Source organism: Saccostrea cucullata, unplaced genomic scaffold (assembly GCF_032062105.1).
Source record: "Saccostrea cucullata isolate Sc308-1 unplaced genomic scaffold, CSIRO_AGI_Scuc_v1 ctg281, whole genome shotgun sequence".
Lineage (NCBI taxonomy): Eukaryota > Metazoa > Mollusca > Bivalvia > Ostreida > Ostreidae > Saccostrea > Saccostrea cuccullata.
The window spans coordinates 299,904-313,803 of NW_026926059.1; the positions used below are offsets into that span (position 1 = coordinate 299,904).

Consider the following 13,900-nt stretch of genomic DNA (forward strand, 5'->3'; position numbering starts at 1 on the left):
ATTAGTAGAGTAATTAAACACTTACAAGTTTTGTTAAGTGATGATACGTTGAATTTAAGAGAGGTTGTTGAAGTCCCTGCATCTCATCTGTGAGTAAACTATCTGAGTTAAAAACCTATCAAAACTGTTTCTTTAATTAATAGCGAATAAGCTTGAACCCCATATGTAGGTACGTGTAATAGCTCAATATTACTTCAAAAATAAGGGGAAAAAAGGATAATTGGATGTCAACTGGTTTGTCATGCAATTATGTTTACGGTAGAACATCCAGATATGAAACAAAGGTGGCAGACTCTTTGGTGTCTTTTATTTTCAGTTCACTTGGATATATGAGGAACCTCTGTATCCTTTTAATATCAGATTCAGAGTACTTAAGATTAATTGACTTTTAACAAAGTAAAGTTTGTTGTTGACCTATTGTAGACCATGTAAACATTTCCGGGTTCCATTTTTATTGAAGAAAAAAAGCTTAGTTTTGAATATAACTTGTGGAATGATTGTTTTAAATGTAGAACGTTGTACGTTTTAGACGTTTGTGGTGATTTAAAAAAAACTTCTTTAGTGTGATTGAGGATCCACATCTCATCATTTTCACCACATCTAGAATATGCTGTGGCACACAGAACGTCTGAAGTTTCTCCTGAATAGCAGTTAATACTGATACAATGTGCTAGGGAGTAGAGAGTAGGACTTGTAAGATAATTTGCTGGATCCAACCATATAATCATATTTATTGTATTTCTGTTGTGAAGTTTATGGAATTCATTGTAGGTGAGGTAGTTCGAAGTAACATTATGTTTAAATGTTTAAAGATTACTGTGAAAACATTTTAATTCGTGTGGGTCAATGCTCGTGGGTAAGCAAATTTTTTTTTTTTTGGTTCGAGGGGATTTAAGTTCGTGAATAACTTGTATATTCAGACAATTGAATGAAAAAATATATTGACAAAATAATTGTTTGTGGGGTGTAAATTCAAGGGTAAGGGTGAACCACGAAATCCACGAACTTTGGTCCCCCACAAACAATGATGAATCCACAGTACAACACGAAAAATGTGATTTTGAAGAATTTCATCATTGGGAAGGGAACTCCCTTCCCTATTTGAAGAATTTTCAGACTTTGCTGATTTTTTTTCTGATGAAGGAGGTCTAGATCATTATTTTCCATGATATATGGACATTATACCTCAATCCTTCATAATTATTTTTCTGTTTTCAGTGTTTTAAACTATCCTCAAAACATAGTTTATTCAAGAAATTGTTTTAAAAGTGTTTAAATATTGTGAATGCCCTCGTTTTTATTTATAACCGGAAAAAGGTTATTATGTCGTACTTGGTCCCAGCGAAAAGTCATTTAGACAATATTATGTATATCTCCATGAAAGAGTACGTTGTACGTTTAAACTGTGTTCATCTGATATTTTTAAATGTATGTTTTGATGAAAAACAAATAATTCAACGCGATGAATAATAATACAATTTGAACCCCACTCTTGATTTTTACACGTATGTAAGCTGAAGTTGAACGCAAGATGGCTATTACCTGTTTAGGATGTTTTGGACATATTTTGTAAGTATTTACTTTTATTACTTCTATTTGATTGAGAGGTCAAACATACATGTATGTAGATTGGTTTTAAAGCATATACACATGAAAATATTTTTTCCTCTTGGGGAGAAGAAATGATGTAAGTATCTTTTTATGAAGACGAACAGACGCATTTAACAAAATACACACTGTATAATTGACTGTAGTGCAGACATTTACTCAATAACTTCTCTTAAATAAACAGGAAAGTTCATTGGAATCACACCCTGGGATCACATGTATATGATATAAAAGGTTGCTTTGTATCAACTGTTTACCAGCTTTAAAACATGTGATGCATATTCAATAATTATAGTCATGTACATGATAAAGAGAGTTGTAAAACAGCAATACAGGTACTAACCATACAATGCACGAGAGGATTAGACCATAAAAAATTCGTTTGTTATCCTTTATCAGAAATTATTCTTATATCTATATATTCTACATGTATATGAGAAAACTATGCTTATGTTCAAATTAGAACGATTTTGTAGGGAGATGCAATTTCGTACATAAAACTTAACAGGAAGTTAAAACTTAAGAGTTCACTGACGCAGATTTCAGTTTCTGGTCAACCATCCTTACTCAACGGTGTTCAATTTGTTTTGCTTTAGTTTCAACACACATTAATTGCTTGGAATGAAAATACTTCTATGGATAAACGGATGTTGATATAAATTTTGAAGTGTTTTGGGGGGTTTCTTTCAATTCAAATAGGCAAATAATGAAAAGAAAACATTTAAAATCTAAATTTATTTAAAATAAATCTAAATATGATAATGAGAAGGAAACAGTTTATGTTTATTAAAAGTTGTTATGAGCATAGTTGCAACGCAGACATTTGACATTTTACTATTCAAAAAGTGCGATGCATACATACCCCAACTTGAAAAGTGAGAGGGTATATAGTAATCGGGATATACGTCCGTCCGTTACGCTTTGGAGTACCCATCTCTTATCCGCAACTCCTCTCATACTACTGAATGAAATTTGATGAGACTTTCACAGAATATTGTTACATAGTGCAAAACATGGACTTTGCCATTACACTCATATGGGAGGCGGGTGGTTTCATTTTAATGAGCTCGGTGCCCACAGTACCTCTAGTTTTGAGATTAAATATTTTTAACATCGAAATGATTTGAATTTTTTTAAAGTTGAGTTTTTGTTAAGAATATTACAACGGGTTACTTTGGATTACTCTGCCTACATGATTAAGACAGAGGGTTCATGCATTTCAGGTGTGTTTGGTCGATAGGGGATGCTAGAGTAGCTCTGATGCTTCCGGAGGTTTTCTCCCAGTTCAAGATTTGTATTATTCTACCCTGTAACATTAAAAGAAGTTTTTGCTAGAAAGTGTATTCCTTCTGTTGTTGTTCATTTCTTGTATGCTTTATTAACTCATATTGAAATATTTTACTCTAGAAGTTTCTTAAACCTTTAATGGCCACTTGTAATTTTTTATACTGCAGGCTAAAGGAAATGTTTAGCTATTGCAAAAAGCATAATTATCTTCTCAAGCACCTCACGTAAGCAATATACTTGTATTTGTTTATGTTCTCCAGTGTAATTTAACTAATTTTACAGGTTCAATGAAGCTAGTTTTTTGCACACACCTATAACCTCATATCACATCCATATTAAAGTAACACAAACACAAAGTTTGATGGATGAATTTGTCAGTTATTATACATGTATAAATGACGAAAGATAATCATAAAATACATCAGATAAAGGGGAGATCTGTATTTGTTTATGAAGCATCGATTTTCAGAGAGAGAGAGAGAGAGAGAGAGAGAGAGAGAGAGAGTGGTTGTTCTTTCCAAGAAGTTTAATTTGTTTCTCCTTTGACTGTACTCACATGTTTCTTGACTTATAGAAGTGCAATTGTTAAAATGTATTTTAGAATCTGGATGTTTGAATACTTGAAGCAATCTTATTAAACTAGTGCGAGTGAATTAATTTTATAAACATGATGTTTTTTGGCCATTTTTTAAATAAATCTAGATACGTATATTAAAGTAAGATCGTATCGATATTATGTACTCCTTTTCCCATGATGTAATAAAATCGCCAAGAATATTGAATATACTACAATTAAGTATAAACCCGTGTTATCTGTCAAATAGGGAGTTGGCAGAAGTTTTTATAGTTTATAGAGCTTTTAGAAAATTCAAAGTTGTTTAAATTTTCATGTCAGTATCATCAAAACGTACGACTTCTCTACACTTATCACAGACAACTGTTTCTGGAAGCCAGAGTTTTGCGTATGTTGTGATTACTCATAAACAAAATTGCTTCGTCGAGATCACCTTGATCCTGCACACAAGTACTCTGAAGGTGCTATTGACTATATTTTTGTAGTCTTTGCAGAACAAGTCTTCCAACAACATACTTTTAAAATTCTGATGTCTCATAAATTGTGCTTCTTTGTTATCTTAAGAGGTTTCTATGAGGTAGAATTAGTCAGTTTTGAATATTTTTAATATCCCAAAGATCCAAAATGAATTTGAACTACCCTATAGATTTATATATTGGATGCCAAAACGAGAAATTAAAGTCCAATTTTTTAATATCATTGACAGCTGCTTTTCTAATAAAAATGGAACTCGTAAATTCACTTACCTTGTTTTTGGTCACTTGCAAAAGTATTTTGTTAAAAACATTCTGATTGTACACACAAGTACTCTAAAGTTGACATAATAAAGATGCTTGAGTTTCTGATTGACAATATCTATGTGGTTTTTGGTCTTCCAATAATCTATTGGAATTCCCATGGGTACCAATTGCGCCCCGTTATTAGCAGACCTATTTTTGTATTCATATGAAGGAGAATTTGTGCAAAATCCTATGCATGAAAAGAAAAAAAACACTTGCTGTGGTCTTCAACTGGACATATAGATATATCGACGACGTATTGACATTAACAATGGTAATTTCCATTCTTATGTCTATACGATATATCCTGGTGAGCTTGAGATAAAAGATACTACAGAGTCTTACATATCTGTTTCATAATTGGATATTTTAAATGAAAAAGACGTCAATGGTAATCTAACAACGAACCTCTAGGATAAACGTAATGACCTTAACTTTTCTATTGTAAACTTCCCTTATTTATGCAGCTATATACCTTCATCACCTGCATACGGAGTTTATGTATCTCAAATGAGCATGCTCTACGTATAAACGATTTCTAAAATGAGGTAAATTATTTACAAACAAGTTAATGAAACAAGAATTTCAGCTGTCTCGTAGGAAGTCATCATTTCTTAAGTTCTATGGTCAATACAATGATTTTGTCAGCAAATACAATTTATCATTGAGTCAAATGCTGACTGACGTTTTTCACAGAAATTGTTAGTCCCATTATTTATACACTGAATTGACGAGGATTTTCCCGTTATTTCCCGATCATGACAAGGAGCACACGGCGGGGATGAGCGGTCCGCAGGGGATACTCACTCCTCCATGGCACCTGATCCCACCTCCGATATTTTAGAAGTTCGTGTTTGCTCTGCTCCTTTTTTGTATTGCTTAATGGACTTTTGATCTTGAATACTGTTCGTTATCTCCATATGTTTCATTACATAATAAATGCCTTCAAACAGACATTAGGATATTTCGATGTATCATGATTTAAAAAAATAGATCATACATGTTATGTGCCAATTTGATATATACGAGAGAGTCTTGAAATAAAAGACACATCTTATTCTTACAATGAAATATATGGAGATAACGAACAAAATTCAAGATTAAAATACCATTCAAACAAAACAAATCATCAGGAGCAGAGAAAACACGGACCTCTAAAACATCAGAGGTGGTGTCAGATGCAATGAAGGAGTGAGCATCCCTTGCCGACCGTTTACACCCATGTGTTTTCATGTTTTACTGACATTCCATAGACAAGTACCAACTATCAAATAATTGTTTGACAAACGAGATGATTTAAACTTTTCGTTTTTCTATCTTAACCCTTTCATGAGGGATATGGAGATAAGGATTAGTATTCAATATCAAAGTCCATAATAGAATAAAATATACTGTGTACCTAAAGCAATTTACAAATGAGGGAACCTAAAACAGAAGTCTTTAATTGTCAGATGATAACGTTGGTGTGAACTTGCATCGTCATCTTTTTTCGGAGAAGGGGAAATCCATTCACAAGGATGACGTATGGGAAATGGGAATGAGACTCATTCATTAAAACTCATGTTGATAATGTAGGGTTATTTGACTTATTGTGGATGTATTTTATTGCTATATTTTTATTTCAGTATCGGCCTGGTCTGATGAGCTAAACCTAACATGCCGGGTACCTGTTGCAAACAGTTTGGGAAATGGTTTTTAATTGTCCTCAACATCATATTTTTTGTGAGTATCTTTTTTATTATCTTTTTTGGGGGGATGTATACAATATAATTTTGGCAATTTCAAACGGAGGAATTTTATTTTTCTCTTTTTGTTATCATGTGTCCTTCTATAATATAATATATAAATGAGATAACTAATCAAGTTTTACTTAATATGTCCTCTTAACCAACCAGGAAAACAATAGAAACAATGATTTGTGTTATGAAATTACTACATTTGACTTAATAAGACTTTCCCAGAAAATTATACCAAAAAATCCAATGAATTGTTTTACTTGAGTTTGTTTATGAGGATCATTCAATAAGTTTTTTTAAAAAATGTTACAAATTTTAATTGCCTGTTTCTTTAACCAGCATTGAATATTTTTAATTGTTTATAGTTATGCTGAAAAATGTTCACCCAGTATAAAGTTAAAATTGAAATATCTCCATTGTTTTACAAGCACACACAAAAAAATGTGATATTCTTCAATATGCATTCTAAATGAATTAATGAATTATGACAGTAAATATTATTATCATTATGCCTCAAGTCATATTTTTATGTTTAGGTAAGAAAAAATATTCGTCTTTCTGATCATTGTGTCAATTTTTCTTAATATCATGATTAGACATTATATTCGTTGAAAAAAGTAAGCAACGCTTCATACTTTAAACTCTTTTCCATTTGATTCTAATGTAATTGTTATTGATGTAAATCAATGTTTTGATTTTTTTAAATGTGAAATTAAGAGCAAATGAATATTTTACATTAAAGTTATCATGGTATGTTACAAAATAGGACAGGAACAAAACACGGAGTCACAAAGTTCATTTATGTTTCAGTATGGATAGATATTAACTCTTAAGAGCACGAATTTTTTTGGTATTATGAGTATACTATAATGATCGTGTGTAATAACTTAACTTCGGAAAATACATAATTGCATCTAAGGGAAGTAGACCATTTCCGATTAATGAGATAGGAGACAAATCAAAATGTATGACCCTCAACTTTTACTCCAACTACTCAAGAAAATGTAAATATTGTATATCTGATTGTCTTAATGATTCCAGTTATTTTTTTTTCTAAGGGTACAAACCTTTCCAGTGGCATATCAAAATATTACGTTCATCTAAATTGGTTGAATCTGTTTATAATTGGTTGAATCTGAATATAAAATATAAAATGTAATACTAAAATTAATGTGGCAATGAATTTGAAAGACTTACTATTGTTTTGCATTATCGAAAATTCTGTTGTATTACTTACCAAATTAGTGAAATTACTAAACTTCGAAAATCTTCCTTTGAAGCTGCCAATGTAGAATTCAAATCTATGTTATGACTTGAAGACATGTTAATTGTCAACTTTTTGCTACAGTGTAGTAAGAAATGTAATTGATAGCAATATTGCAAGACCATGACGATTTTAAAGGTTTATAAACATGATAATATTTACTTCCAGTTGCTTGGTATCGGGTTATTGGTAGCAGGAATCATATTTAAAATTAATGCAGTATTTGTGGAGGTTTTACCCACCTTGAACAAAGTCCAAGTGGTTGGAAACAACCTTGGCGATCTTTTGAACAGCGTTTCCATCTTGGTGATCATTATCGGCATCTTTGTGGCGTTGGTGGCGGGTTTTGGACTATTTGGAGTGTATTGTAAGAAGAAAACTTTGCTAATTGTGGTAAGATTTCTAACAAAATCTCTATTAATAACTCCAGGAGTTTTAAGGACATGGTATTATCATAATTATGATATACCGGGTATTCCAAAATGTCGATTACAAACTTATACGAGGGTTGATCCAAAAGTAATGTCACAGTGTCCATATCTTTTATATTTGGCGTCATATTATCAAAAACAATATACCAAAAGATGCACAGATATAAATCTAATTAACATTGAAATTTTAATTTAATAATGTGTATTTGAATTTATTTTATAGATGTTTTAAAACAAAGAGTATAGGGGGTGTCGCCGCGTCACAACGGAACGTCACGTTTTAAAGTGTATTTGTTTTAGAATGAAAAAGACAAACACATTAAAAAAATTCTTAAAAAAGCAATTAATCTCCCAATTTTTTAAAAGACACAATTCTCGTCATTTTCTAGTCTTTAATTGAAAATTTAATTTTGGTAGTTGTATTCATAAACATTGTTGTTTTACTCTGTTGAATTGAACAAAGGGATTGTCGAAATGGGAAAAAAAGGCTCGACGAGTTGTAATGCATTTGTTGCTTCAAAATATGGGAATCATCACAAGCGACAGTAACGTTAATTAATCAGACTTACAGAATGAAGAATCTAAATAAGAGACATCTTAATAGATGGTTTCAGCAATTTTGGGCGGGTGATTGGTCACTGAATGTTCAACAGAATACAAAAAGATCAAAAGATAGGAGATCGGACGGAAACGTTCAATGGTGTCTGACGTAAAAAAAAGACGTATAGAGTGAAATGTATATGTGAATTTCTAAGTTTGTCTTATGCTACTGTTCAAAAATTTGACAGAGGCCTTAATTATGAAACGAGTGAGTGTATAAATGGTACCAAGAACTCTTTTTAAAAGTGGAACTGGTGAAAGTGTTTGCGAATCACAAATATTTTTTAAAGAAACGAACTGGAAATGCTTAAAAGTATGACGGCGCGTATCCGTTATATGACGTTATATTTAGGTGCGGCGACTACCATAAACGCACATTGTTTAAAATCCGATATTTTAGATAGTATACATTGTATTCCTTTGAATTTTTCAGGTCTGATTTGAAATTCATAAAGCTTCTATCATGTGTAATTTTGTTGCTTTACGTCGATTTATAGCAATTTTATTAAAGTTGTGACATTACTTTTGGATCAACCCTCGTATTTGTATTATTTTATTCCTACTGTAGTTAACGAATGGAACTCAATTCCAATCGAAATTTACAGTCAATGTCAAAATTACTGTATACGTGTACTTTATAAACCATGTTTAATTGTGGCAATTTAAATGTGCAATTTACAGGTAGGGAGAGAGCGTTGTAAGTTTTTAGAACATGTGCCCAAACCAAATGTAATTTAAATACAATAAAATATTTTCATATCATCATTTGTTTGCATAGGCTTTATAAATTTTGTATTTTTATTTACATGTATATTAAACTTTTCTAGTACGCCGTTCTTGTGTTTATATTGGTTGCCATGCAGACGGCGGCCGTGGTGTTTTTATCTAAAATTTCTTTGGTAAGTATTTATAAGACTAAGTGTTTCAAACAGGGTCCAGAGGGTATCTCGATTCTAATTTTTTAGAAGCTCTATCCATATTAAATAATAAATAATGTTAATTAAAAAAAGAATCGTCTTTTTATCCAAAGAAAAAAAAACATTCAATTGAATCTTATTCATTTTTTTTCATATTTAATATTCGGGTGAATGGTTCTATCCGTCTAGTGTTACTTTTCCGTTTCGCAGTATTGTGGATACAACACCCTTTTCTCCGTTTTATTTTTAGGCGTAACTACATGTATAAATGAAAATATTCAGATCAGTTTCTAATTTGCCTTTAATATCTAAAATAGAATTATAGTTCATACAATTATTTTATCTTATTCAAAATATAAATGAATTCAAATCAAAACTGGCCCTTATTTTCATTTTAGTTCAATGAAAGAATCAAGAATGCGATGCTGGGAATGCTCCAGAAGAATTTTATTGATGATTCTTTAACACCACCAACGCTATTTCCAATGGATGGAATTACATATTCTTAAGGGTATTTAGATAATATTGTTACTTATTCTTACCATGTGTAAAAGGCACAAAATGGCTGTGGAATTAATTGTGAATAAAAAGAAACATCTTTGTCCTTTCATTAATACAATATATCTTTCATTTATTCTCATTTATCATTAGTGTTATGCATCTTTTAAATAGTATGATTGTTGCGCTGTTAATCCTGTTAGCGGACCAAACAACGATTTTGACGAAACCCCCTGGTGTAAGGAAAAAGGTGAATGTTTTCTGAATAATGCCCAAATACCGAAGACGTGCTGTGATGGAGTGGATGAATCGGATTTCGAAACAAAGGCACCCGCAGATTGTTTTTCTTTTGCAACTGATGACTATAAGACTAAGGTTAATCTTAAATCTTAGAATTTTGCAAATAACGTTTTTTTATTCCTGAATTTTACGAGAATTTAAATTATATCAATTTTCTCTTATTATTGAGAATGTTGACATTTTTATTATAATTATCATTATTTAGGCATTATTTCTTATATTAAGTTCATCTATATTTTCTTTAAGGGTTGTTTTGATAGACTTCAAGAATTTATTCACAAGTACTCAACTCCCGCCATTGGGGTATCGGTTGTTGGCATTACACTCGAGGTAAATGGATTTAAAAAAAATTTGACTGTTTTACATACAAACTTGAGCTTGATATATAGGACTTTTAAAAATTGTATTGTCAAGAAAATTTAATATACAAAACCTTTGACATATATTTTAGGTATTATATTGGTCTTTGTATTGATTGTCCTTATAATTTGGACAAATTACCTAAATTAAAACAAACATACACATTCAGGGTCTAAAAGTTATCACAATTTTTATCAGTTTTCAATCACAACGACTTTGTAGCAGAGCCGTATCAACATTATACTCCATCTTATACTTTGTAAAATGAAAGTAAATTTAAAGTTTTGATATAAGAACATTCTTTCAACTAATAGAGCACGGATGCCTCGTATTAAGTTTTGTTGATAAAGTTAAAGTACTTGCAAAATAAAAACTTTTTTTATTCTATTACTGTGGCCATGCATATAGTAGAGGGATATAACAAAATTAATGTGATAAGACATGAGTACAGGTAAACCTGACATGCCTTTACTTAAGAACATTTTTCAGAAAAGGCAAATGTTTGTCCTTAAAATGAAATTTTCATAAGGAAAAAACTTTGCATTTGTTATCAATTTTAAAAATATTGTATGACTTCAATGCATAAAAATGATTTGATTACTTTTAATAACACAAGATATCACTGAAGTCAAAAATTCAAATTCAAAGATTTTTCAAGTTAAATATAGTGAAGCGCATTGAAGTGGTAAAATTTCCCGTTTGAATGGAACGTTTTGAGCTATCTTTAGAACGTTGATTGTCATACAATGACACGCCCATTTCTTTAGAAAGGAAAAATCGGTCGAATGGTTCATTGGAATACCTGTTCTGAACAGGTATTCTAAAAATATAATATCCAATCAAATTGACGGTCTACATAAACACAGAGTACGCACATGTTCGACCAATACATGTGTTATGGAAACTCCAGTAAACATGATAAATTCATAATTATGTACAAATTCGTTGCAATACGTGTTTTATAGAAGCTGGAACTCTCTAAATCTCTCTTACAACTAAAAATCTCCATTTCAGTGAAACTCATGTTTCTTTTCGCAAAGAGTGGGGTGTCCAAAAACATTACGACGAATATTTCTGTACGTTTCTAAAGGAATGGGCGTGTCATTCTGTAACAATTGACGTTCAAAACATGACTCAGAACGTTTCATCCAAACAGAAAATTTTACCACTTCAATGCTCTTCATTGTATTTTGACTGGAAAATATGGAGCACGGGATGATAAACAGTATAGAATGGTATACCTATGAAATGTTAAAATACCTGGGTAGCTCCGTGCTTGAACAAATTTGAACTCTGCAAAAACTGTCGTCAAAATTGACCAAAACTTGAGCATTTTGTCATTTTATTAAAGATATGATAACACGTCTTTACTTTATTGTGACCGTGTGTTAAAAATTTCAATTACATGTATTTGATTCCACCCCAAAATTTTTTTTATTCATTTTTTTAAAACAAATATCTAAAACAAATATAATAAATTATTCATATTTGAATTCGGTAGGGGCAAGAATGCGCCTTTAATGAATTCGAATTAAGTTCTCTTAGTTATGAATTTTTAGATTTTATATGTTTCTCTTGTAATCTCCCATCTTCTTTCTTTTACTTATGTTAATTTGCTTACTTTTTTATCTTTTCTAGATTTTGGCTTTTGTGTTTGCCATCGTCCTATGTAGGCAGATAGGACAAGAGTCTTCAAAGATAATATAATTCATACTAGTTGAGTTGAAATGATAGACATTGGTTTAAACATGTGTGTCCAAATGCACAGACTTCAGCTGATTGAAAGACTGTTATTAACATTAATTGACTGTATCCACTATCACACATGTTTCAGAATGTTTTAAAGCACTCAAATATTATATCCAATTTTTCTTTTCTTAATATTTGTTAAATCTGTACTTCATAAAGGTAGCTGACAAATTTTTGTTAACACTAAAATCATTTTTGTACTAGAACATTTAGTTTTCAGTACATGTATATTATGGGATCGATCGCTTGTTATTTTCTCCCTTTTCCTCATTAAAGAACATTTACTTTTAATATTCAATTCATGTGCGTTTAATTTTAGATAAACCTGATACAAAAAAAATAATGATTAGGTTTCCTTGAGATAAAAACGAAGCGTTTTCATCTTTTTAAATCACATATTTATCCATTTTTTAATTGTATTCTTTTGATATATACAATGTACTTGTATATATGAAATTAGAAACTAAAGAATTGTGTGGGATATATTATTTGTTTCGCCCACTTCCAAATATCAAATAAACTCCATCTTTATTGAAATATACCGATCCGATTGTGACGCAGACACCCAGATATCATGTTCAAATTATAATACAAAATTAAAATATTTAAACCCGAAATCTTATCATACAATCCATTTTCATTTATCATTCGATGAAAATCTTAAATGCCAAAAAATTATATTCATTTTTACAAATTTTTTAATATAAATCATAATTTCGTTTCTTTTTATTGAAACCCTTTTATCGATTTGTACTGTGTTGATCTAGGGAGATATATAACATATGATAACATTAGAGAATTTTTTTTATCATATTGTAAATCACTGATCCAAGTCAAAGATATAAAAATCTAAGCTAGAAACATTATATGTTGTACACTTGGACTACATTACTATTGTGTTTGTACACTTGGACTACATTACTATTGTGTTTGTACACTTGGACTGCATTACTATTGTGTTTGCTTAGAATTGTGATTAAAATTTACTTTATTTTATGTACTGAAATTTAAAACTAAAACTGACCCTTCGGTGGGGACGATCAATTGGTCTGTCACTTTTGTCCGTCTTACGCCAAGTGATGGTCGAAGAGCTTTGTCAAGTTATTAGACAATAAAGCTATGGAGAATTTTGAGCATTTGATATTTTACTTCGGAATTAAGTTCTATTGTCAATAAAATGACCTTGTCAGAACATACAATGTATCATTAAGTCAAATACTAACTGACGTTTTTACCACAAATATTAATCAATACAAATACACACACTGATTTGTCAACAGATTTTTCCATTATTCCCGATCATGACAAAAAGCATACGGCGGCTGTGACAGGTTGGCAGGGGATGCTTACTTCAGTATTGACACCTGATTCCATCTCTGATGACATCAGAGTTCTTTCATTTAGGGTTTGGATTTGGTTAGGTGAAACATTTTCAGTTTACATTGATATGACTTAATTTTTAATAATTATACAACGAGAGCAATTTTAAAATAATAAATGTCAAGTATTAGAAATAGAATTTAATGAATGGGCATTGGATTATACTGTGAGAAATGTATAGGGATAGTTGTTTTTTTTTTTAAAGAAATTCTCGACGCTATGTTTTGACGTTACATGGTCGTAAAGTGTGCTCCGCGGGTACAAAAACATGTTGATTTTAAAATGAAGTAAATTTATCTAATTCTGTAAAATCGAATGGAATGTAACTTCATGCATCAACACAACAAATATTTTTAAATATTATAATGTGGTTATTTTAAATTTCTAGTGAGTAATATAAAGAAGATTTACATCGTC

The 13,900-nt window shown here is 30.9% G+C and overlaps 1 long non-coding RNA gene and 1 pseudogene across 2 annotated transcripts; both read left to right on the forward strand.

Moving 5' to 3' along the window:
- The window catches only part of LOC134270540 (putative nuclease HARBI1), a 319,031-nt pseudogene that overhangs the window by 79,395 nt on the left and 225,736 nt on the right, over positions 1-13,900 (forward strand).
- LOC134270519 (uncharacterized) lies at positions 679-12,309 on the forward strand. 2 transcript variants are annotated; one of them, XR_009992840.1, is made up of 8 exons: positions 679-693; positions 5,874-5,970; positions 7,417-7,641; positions 9,107-9,178; positions 9,595-9,707; positions 9,869-10,069; positions 10,241-10,324; positions 11,993-12,309. It is a non-coding gene; the product is annotated as an uncharacterized LOC134270519 (long non-coding RNA). The 2 variants fall into 2 exon arrangements; XR_009992838.1 differs by lacking the exon at positions 679-693 and adding an exon at positions 1,454-1,569.